The sequence below is a fragment of the Cydia fagiglandana genome, chromosome 16, assembly GCF_963556715.1.
Source record: "Cydia fagiglandana chromosome 16, ilCydFagi1.1, whole genome shotgun sequence".
NCBI lineage: Eukaryota > Metazoa > Arthropoda > Insecta > Lepidoptera > Tortricidae > Cydia > Cydia fagiglandana.
The window spans coordinates 1,402,649-1,420,452 of record NC_085947.1 but is presented as its reverse complement, the minus strand read 5'-3'; the positions used below and the strand labels follow the sequence as shown (position 1 = coordinate 1,420,452).

At 39.3% G+C, this 17,804-nt stretch overlaps 1 protein-coding gene across 1 annotated transcript in view; it reads left to right on the top strand.

Moving 5' to 3' along the window:
- Positions 1 to 17,804, top strand: part of LOC134671711 (A disintegrin and metalloproteinase with thrombospondin motifs 16-like) — a 78,187-nt gene that overhangs the window by 1,325 nt on the left and 59,058 nt on the right. The gene's annotated exons all lie outside the window — the stretch shown is intronic.

Below are 17,804 nucleotides of genomic sequence, written 5' to 3'. Positions count from 1 at the left end.
ACATTTTCTTTTGATTTTACAAAGTGGGTAAGAAGTTAAGAACATATTTATTGTGCCTCTATATATAGCAATATCTGGGAGACCGTGCTTTGCTCGGAAAACATATAAAAACTCAAATATGCGCGTTTTCCCAGAGATAAGACATAGCTAGATCGATTTATCGCCCCTGAAAACCCCCACATAGCAAATTTCATTGAAATCGTTAGAGCCGTTTCCGAGATCCCCAAAATATATAGGTTATATAAATAAACAAGAATTGCTGGTTTAAAGGTTTTAGTATAAACCAAAAAGAATAGATAGTATATATAGAGGGGTTCCTGTCATAGTAAATTTTGTAGTCACAGTAAATTTACTGCCATCTATCGGCACACGACTAAAACTCAAAACGAAAACGTATAAAATCATCAAAAAATGTATGTAGTATATGGTTAAATGATTTTATTATTTTTATATCATTTTGATCCATGTTCATTCACTTATATCCGTGTGTTAAAATTGTTAAATATGAAACGGTGTCGTCACGCCATCTAGCCGAAGATAGGCTAAAGGTGTGTGCGGCAGAGAATGACTTTTTCTTGATTTCCGAGGCACGGTTTTTCCTTAGACACTATTCATCTTATTCGAAGTTACATAGGTATGTCTTTGGTAAAACTATGTTGTTAGGTGCTATGTACATATGTATTATTATTGTTAGAGTATGCATCAAAAACAGTCGATAAAAGCGCAAAATTATAGATCCAGATCTACTAGATCTATTCAGGCTAGTTCAATCGTAACTCGTAAGCACTTAGATACTTATACCTAACACCCACCGAGCACCCACTCAAGACTACAATCCTACTATAAATTGACCTGTAAGTGCATACCAACTATATGTGAATAAAGATCAGAGTTAAACTATTACTTCAGGCGCTTATCCATGCCTTGTATCCATGAGGAAACAATAAAAATAAATTAGGACTTATGAAACCGAAAGCAGGAAAGATCTCTTTAGAAGTTCAGATAGGTGATTACCCCATATAACTTACGGGCATAATACTGCCCTTTGTTCGTAACGGTTATGTAATTTAGGTTCTTCAAAAAGTGCAACGTTGTATGAACAGACGGCATTTTTATGAAATATAAAATAAACAGACGTACAAAAAAAAGAAATCGTAGGGTGCATTGGGGTAAATGCGAAGGAGGGGTAATTCCGAAATTGGCAAATATCTACTAAACTAGAAACACTTTCTACTGTAGCAACAGTACGCAAGATGCCATGTAAGCGTTGCAGCGGCGTAAGTGTTGCTAAAGTATGAAGTGTTTCTAGTTTAGTAGATATTTGCCAATTTCGGAATTACCCCGCCTTCGCATTTACCCCAATGCACCCTATTGAAATTTTAAACAGCCACAAATTTTGATATGATTTCCGAGAATCTTTTGAAAGAGCTACCTGCAGCTTGAATTCAGCATTTTTTCCGACCCGTAGGCAGTTTAGAAACAAGAACTGTGATGTACTAAATACTAATTAATGTTTTATGCATACTCTGACAACTTGACAAGCCAAGAGTGTCATAAGGCGTTGATACTCGTATTTAAAATTTGTATGGGAAATAATCCTTTGCGAGGCAGGTTTTTCAAATTTGTCTTTGTACTGACAAAATTGGCTTATCAGCGTATACCAACTATATTTAAAAGCATATTAATTCAATAGGATCTTAAATATTTTATCTTTAGGGTTTTCACACGTAAATAAAAATACTTATTTCAAGCTATATAAGTTGTATAATTTCACGAATTAAGCTATCAACGAACTAAGTACCAACAAATAGATACATTATCTCAAAACATTGCATTAAAGTTCACCATAAACTACAATAGCTTGGGTTATTACAGTCACGTCAAAAGAGCAATCTTCATGACAACTATGACTGGTTCGCAAAATTGCCATTTTACTGGCTTCATTATGTTAATCATGTAAAAACTGAAGGACCAAGGCCTAGGCTGTGGTTGAAAGAATATTCTTTAAATCTTTATTCTTTATTTCACTGTAGCCATGTTCGTAATACAGTAAGGTGTTACAAGTATATAAAATGGTAGGTACATGACACCCTGTAAGGGCACACAATATTATTGTCCTTAAACTAGAAACATATATGTAGATACTTACATTAACTTAACTTATTTTGAATAATTTTACGGTTTAGACTCACTTGCTTAGCTTCGCTTTTTAGTCACTCGCGCGACATGTTTCGGAGAGCCTAGGTCTCCTTTCTCAAGCACTATATATATATAACAGAAAAAGGATACCTAGGCTCTCCGTTAATGATAGTATGTCTCACAACAGTTTAAATTCGAGAACTTAACTTATTTTATATATATTTTATATTAGGTAGGTATCCCGAGCAGTGCGAGTTAAATTTATTTATTAACCGACTTCCATTTCATAGAAGGAGGAGGTTCTGTATTCGGTTGTGGCTAATTTTTTTTTTTTTCTATGTACGTTCACCGATTACTCCGACATCCGTAGTCCGATTTGAGTAATTCTTTTTTTGTTTGATAGGAGCTACCTCCGAGTTGGTCCCATTTTAATTTGGTTCTGTTCTGATGATGGAATCCATGAGGAATTGAGGGAACTCCTCAATTTTTAAAGGCACATGCATGGTGATTTGGGTGTTTTCTTAAGCAACTCGAGCATTTTTTCCCGAAAACCACCACTTTGATGAAATAGACTTGATGATGATGATTGTTTTGATGATAATGATGATGATTTTTTAAATGTAGTATATTCAGCGATTACTTCGGCACCTGTGACCCGATTTGAGTAATTCTTTTTTTGTTTGGAAGGAGTTGCCTCCAAGGTGTTTCCGTATTATTTTTGGTTCTGGTCTGATGATGGAATCCATAAGGAATTGAGGGAACTCCTCAATTTTTAAAGGCACATGTAAAGTGATTTCGGTGTTTTCTAAAGTAACTTGAGCATTTGCTTCCGAACACCGCCAATTTGATGTAGTGCACGTGTAGCCTTACCAAGAGTTTGACATTGACATATTCGCTAAGTTAGCGACGCTAACGCTTTCGTAACTTACTTTTTATGCATCTCGCTCGCACTAATATGCCAGTACGAGCGAGATGCAAAGAAAGTAGGTAAGTTACACACACGCTAGCGAATAAATCAATGTCAAACTCTTGGTAAGCTGGTAAGGATAGGTACTGATCGGGGGTTAGGGTTAGGAGTTAAGGGGTCGGGTAATGGTGGTTGAAGGGCTGTTGGTTCAGGGCCGAGGGGTACATGGATCAGGGGTTGATGCGCTGTGAGGTAGAGTGATCGGGGGGGTTGAGGGATTGGGTCAGTGGCGGGGCGGAGGATGGATTTAGTGTAGTGACAGGAATTATAATTTCCCAGACGGACTCGAGAAAATTCTTGATTACATATTGATTAAAGTAGGTCCACAAATTTAGTGTTAATCATGATGTTGTTTTTCATTCATGCGTCGCGCTCTTAACAATGCGTTAAAACTAAAAATGGAAAAATAAAAACTTTTTACAAAAAAAAGAAAACCGACTTCAAAAAGGATGAAATAAAATATTATCCTTTTTAAGTCTATGCGTTACCAACTCATATGTTTGAAGTCGGTGCCAAGCCAAGTAGTAACAATACCCGTCAAAAATAATCAGCTTTATGACTATAAATCCCATTAGAACTGTACTTAATAACTATTATAAATGTGCAAGTAATTTTGTCTGCCTCTTTGTCGCCTTTTCATGGCTAAACAACTGAACCGCTTTAGGTGAAATTTGGCAACAAATCCTTGAATTGTTTTATATTTTGAAATGTAGTCCTCTAAATAAGGGACGGGAAATAACTTCAGTCCCAATCCCACGTTTGCGTGCCGACAAATATGGTACGGACTGTGCCAAGAAGGTTTGATCGTGTGTTCTTAGGTACAGTCGACGTCAAAGATATGTTTACACTTTTGCACCTTACTCCTTTGTAATAAGACGAAAAGTGTAAACATATTTAAAAAAAAGATAAAAAAGATAAAAGATTTTAATTCGTGACGATCACAAAACATGTACGAACATGTACAGTTTTTAACGTCGACTGTACCTACAAAAAGTACGTTCATTGTCGTCGTGTAAGGCAATCCAACGTACATCCTTATCGAATCGCACCAAAATCATGGTATGCTTCAAAAGTTGGCTTGGCACCGACTTCAAACATATGAGTTGGTAACGCATAGACTTAAAAAGGATAATATTTTATTTCATCCTTTTTGAAGTCGGTTTTCTTTTTTTTGTAAAAAGTTTTTATTTATTATTCATTTATTATAATGGCAAATTAATCTAAAATACACTTTAGGGATTCTCTAAGGCGTGTGAAGTTCCTAATGCAGCTGCAGTTGACATCCGAATGTTTTTACACATTATTAAATTAAAAACGTGAAAAGTACGGGAAGCCTTTGAAATAAAAAAAACAGCAATTTCAACCGGGACGAGGGTTTTAGGATCTCATCGACATGAAACTGTCATTAGTGAATGTAAGCGGAAACGAATATCGACAGTCGATAAATCTAATATCATTAGTTGTGTATCGACTGTGTGTCGTTCAAGCCGATAATTTGACAAACTTGCACGGCAAGATGTTGATGTCGACTTTAGCCAGTCTTCTCAGAGACCACGCCGTCCTCGAAACGTCGGAGGTAAAACTTAAATCTTAAATATCTACGAGATTAAGTCCCGTTTTACAATTTAATAATAACATCCGAATGTCACCTTTATTTTATTTTTCTCGCTACGACGGAAAACAGTCGATAAAATTTGACATTTAGCGTTTTGCTATTAATAACCATTCCGACCTTTTGCTAATATCATATCAAAGATATATACTATAACTCCGTATACGATTTAAATAAAGCCTAAGAAAAAAATGTATGCTTGAAACGATGGCGCCATACCTTTGGCCTATACTCGTGTAGCTGGCGATTCCGTTTGATATTTAACTATTTTAACACATCTCAGTGAAAGAACAAGAATCAAAGAGAAGCTTTTCGGTGAAGGAAAACTTCTGCAAACATCCGCAAATAAATTCAAAGCAGTAAAGTCCCCAATCGGCATTGGGCCGTTTAGGCCAGAGTGTAGGGACTATAATAGCCCAAGCCCTCTCGTGCATGAGAGACCTGTGCTCAGCAATGGAACGTAGGATACATAGATATATAAGCTGAATTATCGTTATTACTATTAGCAAAGACATATGTAACTTCGTATTAGATGAATAAACTCTAAGGAAAAAACGTGCCTCGGAAATCAAGAAAAAGTCATTCTCGGATAGATGCCGCACACACCTTTAGCCTATCCTCAGCTAGATGGCGTGACGACACCGTTTCATATTTAACAATTTTAACACATAGATATCAGTGAATGAACATGGATCAAAATGATATAAAAATAATAAAATTTAGTCGTGTGTCGATAGATGGCGGTAAATGTACTGTGACAGGCGTGGCTCACTCCGCGATTTCGTCGCTTTGCTACAGGTAGCTAAAAGTACATCCGTTCGACCCCAATTTTGGGGTTTGCCATAAGCCGCGCGTGGCGCTGTCGCCACCTAGCGGCCATGTCTGTGCTGACCGTGACAGATGCGTTTTGTTAGAGAGTGAGTCTTCTGTACCTAGTACTATTATTTATTCTGTGACTGTGACTACAAAATTTAGAATGACAGGACCCTTTCTATACTATCTATTATTTTTGCTATTAGCTATACCCTTCTCGCCACAGTATCTAATAGTTTCTATGCCACTGAATATGAGGCAAGCTATGGCTTCCCATCTGACTGAACATAGTGGCGAAAGCCATCTAGATAGCTGCGGCCTTGCCTTAATTATAACCTTAAAGTGAAACCACTAGAAAATCAAGCATTGAGTAAACTTCAGATTAAAATTTACGATTGCAAAGACAAAAAATATATATTTAGGTATATTTTAAAAAAAAGACCACAAAGAGATAAACGGTGTAAAGGTAAAAATAGTTAATAGGTTTTACAAGGGGGCAAAGTTGTTGTTGGTTATGTTTAACCTCTCGTGCTGGATTGATATTCGAGTAAGCGATATTCCAAAATTTTACCACTAAAAGTGGAATCTTTAGCGTTGCGAAGGTTAAAAAGCACGAGGGTTAAATTTGCTACTGAGTCAAACACAATTTTACATTACACATAAAATTTAAACAACGTCTTTGGATATTTATCATTCAACACACAAACAACTCAAAATTTGCATCAGATTACTTTGCCACTCTAGTGAATAAAATATAACTCATGTTTCTGAAGTAAAAGAGAGCCTTTACGAGATAGTGTGGTAAAAAGACAGATACCGAAGGGTTGATAATTTGTACATATTTAAATTCCAAAAATATCGTATAGTATGTAGTTTATCAGAGGCCAATGTAGTTTATCAGAATTATTAGTTGTTCAGTTGTTTTCCATTTTTGTTATAATAAATTCCTCTGTTCTCGGTAGGTGCATAAATAATACCTAATAAGCATGTTTTTCTAGTAATTAAGGTATATATTTTTGCCTGTTTATTTACCTAAAATTTTGTAACTTACTTTTCTTTCTAGATGTTAAACTTCATGTAATCTAGGAAAATATTTTTTAAGTTTATCTATATGTACAACTTCTTTCCTACCCCGCACCTCCACCATGTAAAGGGGACGATCTAACGGGAGGACACCGTGGGCAAGGGAAACACTTTCTTTGACTTTCTTTTTAATATGTTTATTTTTTTACAACAAGATCAACATCTATACTAGGTAGCTGCCTCTCATCGAATGCCGAATGCGCACCGCGTTCTATTTGACAGCGGGCTGATATTCTAAATTTAAATATCATAACTAACCAGTCACCGATTAAAAAGGCTGTAAAGGTTGCAAACCTTTACGGTACACAAGCTCACAGCTATTTGTTTAAAGTATTGTAAAAAACATTCTGCATTTATATACGATTTTTCTTGTTGTATTTAAAGGTGCATTGGCTACGTATTTCTGATATGTTAATTAAGGAAACTATAGGTCTATTTACTGCTGCTCAATCTATTGATTAATGTTAATGAATGACTGTTTGTTTCTCAATAAATAAAAAAAAAACAAACAAGAGCACGCAGGGGGTTTCTTGCTTACGTTGCTCAATATTATATTTTCCCCTAGGACGTCAGGATTTTTGGTCCTTTGTCAGGATTGCGGGATGCGGGGGGACTTGGAGAGTGTCAGGGTTTTTTTTAAGAAACCAATATACCTACTCTTAAGGCTCAGCCATACAAGGAAAATTACCAAAATTTGACAGTGAAATTTTAACGAAACTCATATGATATCATCTTAATGATAAATCATGTCTTCCACCCCGAAAATGTCAGGATTTTTAGGGAGATGTCAGGACTTCTGTCAGGACAAGTATTCAATTATTTTTTCGCATGTCACCTTTACTCAACCATGAAGCCGTGGGGTTTGTTGTAGTGATCCAAAAGACTCGAGCCTTTTAGCTCTTTTTTAGGGTTCCGTACCCAAAGGGTAAAACGGGACCCTTTACTAAGACTTCGCTGTCCGTCCGTCCGTCCGTCCGTCTGTCACCAGGCTGTACGAACCGTCTCCGTCCGTCTGTCTCACGAACCGTGATAGCTAGACAGTTGAAATTTTCACAGATGATGTATTTCTGTTGCCGCTATAACAACAAATACTAAAAACAGAATAAAATAAAGATTTAAATGGGGCTCCCATACAACAAACGTGATTTTTGACCAAAGTTAAGCAACGTCGGGAGAGGTCAGTACTTGGATGGGTGACCGTTTTTTTTTGTTTTTTTTTTGCATTATGGTACGGAACCCTTCGTGCGCGAGTCCGACTCGCACTTGCCCGGTTTTTTTAGAGATCGCCTCATCATATTTTACTAATAAAATAGAAATAGGCTTTTAGCCTTTTAGGTGTCAAGAGATGAGGCGAGTCCTAAAAAAGGAGCTAAAAGGCTCGAGTCTTTCGGATCACTAGTTTGTTGCGATTATACTAGGACGCTTTAAGCAACGTATCTAACACTCTGGGTTTTTTGATTAATCATATTATAAGAATGCTGAAAAATGGTCAAATTGTATAAAACATCATAAACAGGTACTTACCCAAAATGTCGTTCAAAACTAACCCAAGCAGCAATGCTAAAAAGGTTGTAATAATGTATGACCTGTCCCGGCAGTTATGACGTTTTGTTATTATAGTGAAGGTATCACAAATTGTCACGCACCCTGCGCACGGTCACAAGCGAGTCGTTTTATTAGGGTTCCGTACCAAAGGGTAAAACGGGACCCTATTACTAAGACTCTGCTGTCCGTCCGTCCGTCTGTCACCAGGCTGTACGAGTATCTCACGAACCGTGATAGCTAGACAGTTGAAATTTTCACAGATGATGTATTTCTGTTGCCGCTATAACAACAAATACTAAAAACATAATAAAATAAAGATTTAAGTGGGGCTCCCATACAATAAACGTGATTTTTGACCGAAGTTAGCAACGTCGGGCGGGGTCAGTACTTGGATGGGTGACCGTTTTTTTTTGCCTTTTTTGCATTATGGTACGGAACCCTTCGTGCGCGAGTCTGACTTGCACTTGTCCGGTTTTTGTATTTTATGCAATTAGGCTGCGCAGGCATCTGGACGAACTTGATCTTTCAAACAACTACAGACTGCCTGATACGTAATTTAATAGATCTAGAAACAATATGGATCACATGTGTCAGTGTCAAAAGTGACGTTTTTGTTTGAAAAAAACGACACAAACACTGATGTTTCTAATCCATATCGTTTCTAGATCTATTAACTGACGTATCTTAAAGTTCGAATCGGGCCGTATGAAGGTACAGTCACCTGCAATAATACGTTAAACAACGAAGGCCGCAAAAATATCTGACACGCTCTTATTTGTAGAGCCGTAAGAGCGCGTCACATATTTTTGCGGCCTTCTAAGAGCAACATATTATTGCAGGTGACTGTACCTACGAGGTAGGTACAAACTTGTTATTATTCACTAGCACCACACTAGCTCAAGGCTCTCTTTATTTTTCAAAAACTTATGAGAAAGTTGCATTTTATATTTTATTCACAAGAGTGGTCTATACAAATTTCGAGTTGTTTCCTTATGTTGGCTGGTATACTTTACATAGTGAAAAGGTGCAAAGTTAGCTTAGACAGACTCTATCTATGTGATTACTTAAAAGTAACTTTTTTATTGACATCGCGCGACTGAAGAGACAACAGTCACACGCGTATTCGGGAAACGAGTTAATCACAAGATCTAGAGACGATATGGAGATCAACTAGATTTACATTAAATATCGACTAGATGTGACTTGGATATCTAAGTCATAATTTGTCGAAATCGTTCAAGAGGACCTCCAGAATCGCGGAAACGTCAAATTTGACATATCTATCTTACAAATATCTTTAAATTATGCATATCGTAACTTGTTGAGGTCTAGTAGAGATCTAATTCATTTTCCGAATCGAGCCGTCAGTATCACGTGCGGCCATCATAAATATAATTATACCCGTACCGTGCGAAATAATTCTAAGAAAGTAAAATATTGAATAATTATTCTACAATTTTCCTGACAATGAACATTTTCTCAGTTATTTTTGATAGCCTCTACAGTTAGAATCCGCATTAAGCTAACTTTAATCGATTTAACCTGTCACGAAAACGACAAAAGTCAACAATGAAACAAATTACAAATTTACATCTTCCGTCCATCTTCAACTCAACTCATACAAATAAGTTGATGATTGCACTAGCAAGGGAATTTCGGAACGGCAAACATAAGTTTGTGGTCAGCCAAGCAAGAAATGTCAACATTGTACTTGAAAAGAAAATCGCTGTAATCGCGAAGATAACTGTTATCTCACCGTGCGAAGTTGAACACAGTTGGCTACCCAAGCAGTAATATTTAAATTGTACCTACACTCTAAGTGACTCTACAGGTATCTGCTTTTTTTAAATATGTTTGTGTATTTTTTTATTTTGTCATCGTTTTTTCGCAAGATTTCGATAAAATTTAGTGAATTGATAGAGTGCTCTATTACATAATTTCACCGTAGGTACATATATCCTGAAAAATCTGAGTTTCAAAATAATGTAATTTTCGAATATCAACGTAAATTTATTATTATTTTGTCTCAAATTGTTATCTCGTGTTTAACCTAATCCTGTCCAGAATGAGGAACCCTTCCAACTTACCAAATTTTATCAAAATCGGCTATTTTTATTTATTTACAGAAACTTTTTGAAATCATAAGAACATGTTTTTTTGTATGGCGGATAGCAGTCTTAATAGAACTTCGATACCTACACGCGTATCGGGAAACGAGATAATCACAAGATCTAGAGACGATATAGAGATCAACTAGATTTACATTAGATATCGACTCGATGTGCCTTGGATATCTAAGTCATAACTTGTCGAAATCGTTCAAGAGGACCTCCAGAATCGCGGAAACGTCAAATTTGACATATCTATCTTACAAATATCTTTAAATTATCCATAATTATTGAGGTCTAGTAGAGATCTAATTCATTTTCCGAATCGAGCCGATTGTCCCACTTTAAAAAGGAAGCCTAAAAGAACAACTTAAGAAACTTAATCGAGTGGAAGAAAAACTATCAGCTTTCTTCTTTCGTATTTCCTAATGTTTGTGTGTTTTTCGTCTTTAAATAATTGAGCGTATGCGCTTTGGAGGGGCGCACAGTTTAATAGTTAAGGGGCCCACTGATTATCACACGCGTATTCGGGAAACGAGATAATCACAAGATCTAGAGACGATATAGAGATCAACTAGATTTACATTAGATATCGACTAGATGTTACTTGGATATCTAAGTCATAACTTGTCGAAATCGTTTAAGAGGACCTGCAGAATCGCGGAAACGTCAAATTTGACATATCTATCTTACAAATATCTTTAAATTATCCATATCGTAACTTGTTGAGGTCTAGTAGAGATCTAATTCATTTCCCGAATCGAGCCGTTTTTTTTTAGTCGTATGGCACAAGTATATAATATAGGCAATAAATTAACAATTAAAATTACAACAAAAGAATTATTAAGTCAGATGTCAACATTCAGTGAGTTGTGAGATGAAGGAGGTCTTCCGGTGGTCCAGAGTATGAATGCAGAGGGCAGCGCTGGATAATGTGTTCCATGGTTTGGGCCTCTTCACCACATTCACACAAGGCTGAGTCCTTCCATCCCCACCTGTGCAAGAGGTAGTTGCATCGACCGTGCCCCGTTCTAAGTCTGTTCAAGCGACACCATTGCTGTCTAGGAAGATCAAAACCGGCAAGTCGATGCGCTGGGTTAACAACTCTCGAGTCCACATTTGCGGCGCACCATTCATTTTCCCAGGCTTCAGAGACGTCAAAACCTTGCACATTCTGAGCATAAGGAGGGCGTCGGGACTTCAAGCGCTGATGTGGTGGGCAGCAGAACTCTCGGTGGATTGGTAAAGAGCTATTTGATCTGATTTTCTCAGCCTCTCTCGATAGCGCTTGCCTCCTACGCAAATGTGGCGGAGCTATATTGCACAGAGTTGGCAGCCAGGGTGTGGGTGTCGACTTGATGGTTCCTGAGATGCAACGCATCGTGTCGTTTAGTTTTGTATCCACTTTAGCTACGTGTGCGCTTTCTAGCCACACAGGAGCGCAGTATTCAGCGGCAGAATATACCAGGGCAATGCCAGTGGTACGCAGGCATTCGGCGGATGCTCCCCATGATGTGCCACACAATCTGTGCAGGATGTTATTTCGCGAAGCTAGCTTGAGTGAGAGTTTGGTGAGATGCTCCTTGTACGTAAGTGATCTATCAAGGGTGACTCCAAGGTATTTAGGGCATTGGTTATACCGTAGCTTTTCGCCGTTGAAATACACCGTAGGTTGGTAGTTAGCCATTTGGTTACTCAGATGGAAACATGTTACCTCCGTCTTGCTCACGCTAGGAATTAGTCGCCAAACCCTAAAATATTCCGCCAGCCTGCCCAGATCCGCTGTAAGGGTTTTTTCTCCAGAAGTAAAGGATTTGCTTTGTGCGACCAGTGCTATGTCATCTGCGTAGACAAATTTATTAGCTTCCGTTGATGGTAGGTCATGGATGTAAAGATTAAAGAGCTTTGGTGCCAACACTGATCCCTGTGGCAGACCATTATTCAGTTTCCGTCTTTTACTTCTGGAATTGCCTAAGAAAACCTCAAATTCCCGTTCACTTAACATGCTATTAATGAGATCCGCTACCTCTCTGCTTGGAATAGCGTTGAGCACTTTGCTCATGAGGCCTTGTTTCCACACTGTGTCATAAGTAGCTGTCAAGTCTATAAAAACGGCTGTGGACTTGAGCGCTTTCTGGTATCCAGCTTCGATGTGAGTCGTAAGGGCTAAAACTTGATCCGTGCAACTTCTTGCAGGTTGGAATCCAGCTTGTTCAGGAGGGGTGACAGCCTCAATGAACGGCTCTATTCTGGTCAAAAGAACACGTTCAAGGAGTTTCAGTGTGCAGCTAAGAAGTGCGATTGGTCGATAGCTCTCTGCTTGATTTTCCGGTTTTCCCGGCTTCAGTACTGCGACCACCTTTGACAGTTTAAACTCTCGTGGAAGTCGGTTGTGCCGGAGAGTGAAAGAAAACAGTGTCGTAAGCCAGCTTATTGCACCTGAGCCCATGTGCTGAATGAAATCGTTATAGACCCCGTCTGGGCCTGCAGCCTTGTTGGTTTTTAATGTTTTAATAGCTCTCGTTATTTCGCCGATTTCAAACGGTCTGGAAATGTGTTGGTTTTTTGGGGAGCTCTCTTTAAGGGATTTGAGGTCTTTTTTTATTTTTTTTAGTAAAAAGTTTATCCCGCTTGGCTCTCGTTACTTCCACCATGCGATTGGCGATGGCGTCTGGTTTAACACTGCTGCTTTTCTTTTGGTTGTGTTGCTTTCCTGTTAGGCTGTCAAGAACCCTCCACGCCTTACGGCTGGAACGTTTGAAGTCCATAGCTTCTACCGTTGCCTTCCACTTGTTTTGCCGAGCCTTGTCTAATGAGTTCAACAGCTGTGCCCCAGTGCAGTGGTCGCCGGAGTTTTGATACTTCTGGAATAGTTCCTCACTCTCCGGATTCCAGCCAGGAATATACTCCTTTCGGTAACCTCTCGGGATGTTAGATTTAGCCGATTTTAGTACAAGCTCCACAAATCTTCCATAATTTGACACTGTAGGTTCCAGACATGCTGCCCTAAGACTTTTATCGAGCTGTTCTTCAAAACCCGGCCAGTTAGCTTTCCCAAAGTTCCAACGTGGAAGTGGCATTGAGTTTGTTAGGGGTAGCTTTAATCCGACATGTAGGACAATTGGTCAGTGTTGGCTGTTAGGGAAAGTCGGGAGCACTGTACGGTAGCATGGAAGTAGTTGATCAAGATGGTCTTTGGAGACAAACGTAAGGTCGGGGTTGTACTCTTTCTTCCATCTAGCGGAACGGAAGGTGCCCCTGTCCTTGGCGTTGTAGACGAGATGCAGGCCACAGACGTCAGCCCACTGTACCAGAACTTCCCCATTCTCATCAGACATCAGAATCGAGCCGTCAGTCCGCCGGACGGTAATCGGCCTGTCAGTTGTTCGGAATTGTCAAAATTTTGTTCTAACTGACAGGCCGATACCGTCCGGCGGACTGTTAATCAGTGGGTCCCTTTATTTACGATACATGTGCGAAGAATAGGAAATTTGCCACTCACTGCGAATTACGTATTCGCACGTGTATCGTACAACGTTTTACAGTAGGTACATAATATTATGGCCCTTAAAATTTACGACGTACCTAGTTACGTAATATGCTTATTATAGGACAGGGTGTCGAAATGGAGCACCAGATGTACTATAAAAAAAATGTATCATCTACGATTCGAAATGGTAGAGATATTATTAGTTCATTAATAGACGTAACTAACGTAATGTCTATATATGTAATTTATTTGCCTCTAATATTACTTGCGGTTGTACGTTTCTCCATTCTCACTACGCAAAGTAATTGTAAACTAATGAAAGTAATATGTCTGTCACTCTGCTCTCTGACCATAAATAAACCTTACGTGTTTGCAATAAGGTCGACGAATGGACAGTGTGGACGACGATAGGGTTACCACTGAAACATTTCAAAAAAAATCTTGAGACTCGCCAGGCCCCCCGCAATCCTGACAAAACCAAAAATCCTGACATGTCCGGAGAAATCCTGACGTATGGCAACCCTCTCTTCTTCTCTTCTTCCTCGCCTTAACCCAGCATTTTGCCACGGCTTATGGGAGCCTGGGGTCCGCTTGACAACTAATCCCATGATTTGAAGTTGGTACTAGTTTTTTACGAAAGCGACTGCCATCTGACCTTCCAACCCAGAGGGGAAACTAGGCCTTATTGGGCTTAGTCCGGTTTTCTCACGATGTTTTCCTTCACCGAAAAGCGACTGGTAAATATCAAATAATATTCCGTACATAAGTTCCGAAAAACTCATTGGTACGAGCCGGGGCTTGAACCCGCGACCGAAAGTCGCGCGCTATTACCGCTAGGCCACCAGCGCTTTTTGTATGGCAACCCTAAACGATGGTATCACTGATCGCATTTATCATCGATTGGTTCCGCTAGATTGCTTGAATGAGCAATTTTACTTGATCTGTTGCTTCGTGGCACGTACAGAGACTAATGGTAATGTTTTATCTAATTCCCTGAGAGAGGCAATCTGTCGTCACAAATTGACTTCAAAGTTTAGTGCATTAGGATCCTAATTTTGTCTTAGGTAGGTAACGTTTAGGTTAGGTAGGTAGGAGTCGGCGAAAGCTGGCGGGATACCGCTCTAGACCGATCAAAGTGGCGTGCTCTTGTGTTGGAGGCCAAGACTCATTTTGGGTCATCGCGCCAACCAAGTAAGTAAGTAAGTAGGTAACGTTTAATAACTCAAATTTATTTATTTATTTAAACTTTATTGCCAAAAATACAAATAAAATGTACAAATGGCCGACTTAATGCCTAAAGGCATTCTCTACCAGTCAACCATAGGGCTAAACAAATTCGACATTACTAAACCACTTCTTTTAAAGTGTTTAGAGTTAGACCAAGAAAAGTCTGTGCAGCGATTTTGATAGGCCGCGCAATGCAAGTGTTATTTATACGTCATAGTTTCATAGAGGTTTGACGTTTAAATAACACTTAGAGGCGGTAGTCCCCTTTCGTCTTAATGTAGACCCATAGACTAGGAATCCTCTAGACAGAGTTTAGAGCAATTATTTCATGCAACCGATGATGCCAAAAATGCGGGGGTGCGCGGGACGAGGTGAGCGAAGTCCCGTGCCGTGATTGGTCCGTTCAAAGACACTGACGTCACACAAAGACACTTTCGACCCGAACATGGAGTAAAATTACCGTTTGCGTGGCAGAGGGGGTAGCGAGACTATGCTCAGTCTGGAGGATGTTTTGTCTGTGTGTAGACCAGGTAACAAGGCACGTGGCAACAGTTGAGTTCTTGTGAAATAGTTCGGTATCCAGTTTCAGATATGGTTAATAAGAATAAGGTACCTACCTACTTAAAAATATACAATATCAAATTAGCATACGGGGCATCACTTTCATTTGAGATAAGATGTCATATAACAAATATACTATTAAGATAAGCTGATAAGTAATTGGATCGCACGCGACGCTTTAAGGATGACTCACGATAGACCGGGCCGTGTCCGGGCCGGAGCTTCCGGGGCTTATTTTTCTATGACATGACAGGCAATCACGTGATGCTTTCCATAGAAAACGATGCGCCGGAAGCTCCGGCCCGGACACGGCCGGTCTATCGTGAGTCACCCTTTACTCTCCTTGGAAATCTTCGCTTGTTCGGCTTTCATTATAAAGTCTACCATACACGGGCGTTGGCACTTGACACTGCCATTAGCAATTACATCTTTGGACATGCAACTCTTATTTAAATGACCATTTTTATGTGGTCTTTGATAACTCATAGTTAATAACGATATAGGGTTCAATTTATATTGGTTGGTTAGTGCTCACCGCAACCATAGAGAAATATAAGTATTAAGGAAAGAGTGGTCCATTCATCGGTTTATTTACCAAAACACGTTATTTCGTTGTCGACATCTAGCATCAAGTACCTTAGTGGATTTATCAGTACCGCTACTTGATACCAGATGTCACATGTGTCGCTACTGACGAAATACGAGTATCACGGCTAATACAATTTACAACTAATATTAGAAGCAGCAACTAATACTAATATTGGACCCGGGTATGTCCTTAAACTGCGTCCAGGACCCGGGTATGTCCTTAAACGACGTCCAAGACCACCGGTGGACGGGCAGCAGCGTCCCTCAAATTCGGTGTACTCGGCTGCGATCGCCAACCCGCCTGCCAAGCGTGGCGATTATGGTATTCACACCCCCCCCCCCAAAAAGGGGGAGGCCCATGTTCAGCAGTGGACGTCTTATGGCTGAGATGATGATGATGATTAGAAGCAGAAGGAGTTGAAAATAGAGTTAAAATCGTGAAGGTTTTCAGTGTGTTGAAAATAGAGTAGGTTATAAATAATATTAGCTGAAAATTGTTGAGCATTCGATTTTTTGTTCGTCGCTCCATCTATTGTCGTCTAGCAGTTAGAAGGTACTGATAAATTCCGCTACTGGATGCTAGATGTCGCCTACGAAATAACTCGCGTTTTGGGAAGAAAACTGATGTACCTATCGAGTTACCACTTTTTCCTTACTTATATTCATGAATCTAGGATATACCTGGATCTGGCATGAGTGGTGGGGGTACCTGACAGAACGGGATAGTCTTATGTATCTTTCAGTAGGAGTAGCAGCGAAAGAGCTATTATTCTTTGTCCTTGTCACAGTCTCACATTTTATTTGTTCCCCACCTTTTTTTTAGTATGGATAATGGTGGGCAACAAATGAATTCGACCAATCACAGTGTCGCATTTGCGTATGTTTTGTCCCTCACGGTGGCACGCGTATACCACTTCTATACAATCCTACCTTCTATGCTTATATTAGGTACTCTATGCCGCAACGGAATAGTAGACAAGATGAAATTAGTGTGATTGTGATTACGATTTACATGGACTTCCTTCTTAGTGAGAGCCGTTAGAAAGTCTTTAATGGGAGTTTTTCATGTAATTTGAATGAAAATTGAGGAACGCATTACATGATATTACGACACTTTAGCAAATCGATTACAGTAATAATGGTGTATTATCTTCACTTAGAACGTTGATGAGGTTCTGAAGATGATATTCTGAAGATGGACGCTAGTCCAAAAGTTATGCATGTTATCATAGGTAGGTAAATAAAGAGAGTAATTTGTTGGTGACATTATTGACGTGATAACCTCTTATCCGCTTATTCATAAGATCAGATAAGATAAGATAAGATTTCTTTATTGTCAAAGCTGTGTTGGTACATAGGTCTTATATACCCATACAACCATTTCCAGTCGCCGTTACGACACGGTGTAGACACATCTTGTGTCGACACCGTCTGTTTCGGTCACAATTCCAGTCGCAGAGTCGTCGCCGTGTCGACACAGTTACCAGAAATGGGGAAGGGTCGACACATGACACAAAGTGACATAAAGTGTGGTCGCCGTGTGCACACATTGTTTCGGGTTTGCGACTACTTTATGCCAAAATCATTCGTTCATTCGTTCATTTTGTTCCTGTCAAATGGAAACTGTCAGATGGAAAAATAGTTAAATAAAAATAAGTGACATTAATACGC